Below are 3,221 nucleotides of genomic sequence, written 5' to 3'. Positions count from 1 at the left end.
AGATATACTAAAGATCCATGTAACACAGTGAAACAACCAAAGTTGCTGTGCAGTGGTGTGTGAGAGAAGACAGCAGGACTGTGTAAATTTACTAAGGTCTTAAACCGGCAAGCTGGACTTTTGCGGGGTGTGGAAGGTTTACCAGAGACTGACTGGTGATATATGAGCAAATCCTGCTGCAGCACTTAAAAAAGTCGTCCAAGAGCCTACAATGTTTCTCTCCCGCTCCTAATATGACAGAGGCATCAATACCTTCTCTCCTGAGGGAGTTTGTTTCAGGTGGAATACGCCATTGAGGCAATAAAGCTTGGTTCCACTGCTATTGGGATCCAGACCTCTGAGGGGGTATGTTTGGCTGTGGAGAAGAGGATCACGTCCCCACTCATGGAACCCGCCAGTATAGAAAAGATTGTGGAAATAGATTATCACATTGTCTGTGCTATGAGTGGATTAATAGCTGATGCAAGGACTTTAATAGACAAGGCAAGAGTGGAGACACAGAACCACAGGTTCACGTGCAATGAGACGATGACTGTGGAGAGTGTGACTTAGGTTGTCTCCAATCTGGCCCTGTAGTTTGTGGAGGAAGATGCTGATCCCAGAGCCATGAGCCGTTCCTTCGGAGTGGCCCTACTGTTTAGAGGAAATGACGAGAAAAGGCCCCAGCTCTTCCACGTGGACTCTTCTGGGACCTTCATCCAATGTGATGGGCAAGCTATCTGCTCTGCCTCCAAGGGTGTACCACAAGTTCATGATGTTGAAGGAGGCAATCAAGTCTTCCCTAATGATCCTGAAGCAAGTGATGGAGGAGAAGCTGAACGCCATCGACATTGAGCTTGCAACAGTGGAGCCCAGCAAACTGTTCCACATGTACTCCAAGGGGGAGCTGCAGAAAGTCATCAAAGACATATGAGCCCCTGCAGCTCACCCTTCTCTCCACTGCCCATTGAGGTCATTCAGCCAGGGGTGGGGGGGGGGAAAGGGCTGTTTTTCTATTTTTGTTTTTCTATCCATGATTTTTAGTGTCTGGACGGATGCACCACACCGAACACAATTGTTTGTTTGGACTTTGTAGTAACAGATTCTGTACATAATTATAATTCTATAATTTGACTAAGATATGGCACAGTCTTACTCTATTCCTAGTACTGGCACACATTCAGCTGCCTAGTGCAATACATACTCTTTGCACCTTAGTTCAAAGCTATCTGCATCACGTCTCACATAGTTTTGGTATTGGAAGGTCATTCTTCCAGTACAAAATAGTATGCCTGGACAAATGTTAAATGTTTTCTTCATTTGGATGAGTGCTGTACAGAGCAGCACGCAGGCAAAGTTAGAAAAGTTTGAAGTAATAAAAACATTTCTCAAATGGGCCATTTTTTGGTGCATTTATCATTCCTAGTAGTAGGAGCTTTGTATAAAAACATGGGTCGTTGTATGGGAATGTCTATGTACCACCAATGGAACAACCCCTTCATGCAAACTAATGCAAAGCTGGGCAAAGCCCTGCTTTAGCTTACGTTTAGGCATCTTTAGCACAAAATAAGCTTAACACTGTAAAGTAAATTACAAATACATGCTTTGTGCCAGTTTGTATCAGTCTTGTGATGCAAATCCGAAACAAAATGTCAGTAAATCTGCCCCAAATATCCTATAACATTTGGTGCTACTGCCCCAAATTCCAACATATATAATAAAATAAAAGAATGCAAGGAATAAAGGTCCTGCAAAAATTATTTTGTAAAAAATGTGACTATGTCATTGTCTACTCAGCTCAAACTACCCTGGAAATGTAAGCACAAGTGATAGATATTAAATATTTAGCTAGGTTCACATACGGTGTCACCATTCATTCATGGTAACACATATGCATTTGTTGCTGCTACAGGTTTATTCTTCTAATACATTTTTGCTTGCAAGGGATTTTATTTCTATATTGCTTAAGCATGCCACACCTTTGTAAACTGAAAAGAGCTATATCATCATCTCACGGCCTGCTTTATTAACCGCAGGATGAAAGCTCATGCATTATACAACATGATGCAAATGTAAAGCAGCATCATTTAACACGGCCCTTTTATTTTTGTCAATATTAGTAGCGCACAGCAAGTCACTTAATGGATCCCCACCAGAATTCATTGTGAAGCTCTTGTAATGATATATATTTTTTGTATTTGGTACAAAAACACTACCTTTCTTAGTTTCAGAAGAACAGTCTAAGGGCTTCATTTAGAGTTTGACAGATGGTATATTCCATCCATTATCATCCACTGCAGTAAAAGTAGGCTGTACGGCACTTGCAATATGGTGGACGAGACATTCTCCACATTTGTGATGGAGTATCTCGTCCCTCAAACTCTAAATGAGTCCCTGAGTAAGGTATTCAGTTTTACAGTTGGGAGGGAAATTGGAAAACTGGATGTGCCTTATTCCCAAACATGTGACATGGATTCCTCAATATCGATATCCAATGTGCCAATTTGCTTCTTTGGGTTTCATTCCGTAGAACTTCACATAGCCTATGTGCTTCATCTGTCTGCCTACTGTTTATTAGCAATAATTGGCCCTATTGTAGAGAAATATTCTGTCTCTAGTGAGACATGTTCCACCTTTCCTTTTTCACAACAAAGAGTGCTCTGCACTGCTAGCCATTCCTTTCACTGCTTACATTATATAAAGGACTGCTGGGTCTCCATAATTGACTGAAAAAAACGTTGCTATAAATTCTTTAGAGCTGTAAAATGAAAAAGACAGGGCTGCATTTTAACAAGGCTGGAGCAAAGAACTGCAAAAAACGATAGCACATAACTATTATTTCATTTACAGAATCCTATTTCGCAGGTTCTTTCTGCTTCTGTCTAGTTGCTAAGGTGACAGGAAAGCTTTAGAAACAAGGCAGCAATCATCAATGGCAGAAGTGAAAACATTGTTTATGTACAAACATGCTTGCCTTAAAATATGGCCCAATGTAAAAAAGAAGTATTCACAAATAGTGATGAGATGATTATAGATACCAAAGTGATTTACAATTTCAATCTCTAAACTTGATATCTGGAGGAGAGTAGTTTGGTTAGTCTGCACTCACATATATTCTGTATGACTAATAAATGAAAAGAAGAAAGACAAGATGATTAAGTATCCTCATGATTAATGCAAAAGTTATGTGTACTTTAGAGATGTAACTGACAAAGGTGTGCCTTAACACTTTGTTTAGAGAT

General features: G+C 40.2%; 1 pseudogene; it reads left to right on the top strand.

Moving 5' to 3' along the window:
* Positions 1–211: 211 nt before the first annotated feature.
* Positions 212–913, top strand: LOC144798751 (proteasome subunit alpha type-5 pseudogene; annotated as a pseudogene).
* The last annotated feature ends 2,308 nt before the right edge of the window (positions 914–3,221 follow it).

The sequence above is a fragment of the Lissotriton helveticus genome, chromosome 12 (genome assembly GCF_964261635.1).
Source record: "Lissotriton helveticus chromosome 12, aLisHel1.1, whole genome shotgun sequence".
In the NCBI taxonomy this organism is placed as follows: Eukaryota; Metazoa; Chordata; class Amphibia; order Caudata; family Salamandridae; genus Lissotriton; species Lissotriton helveticus.
The sequence above is the reverse complement of the archived record's forward strand: the minus strand, read 5'-3'. Positions and strand labels throughout refer to the sequence as shown.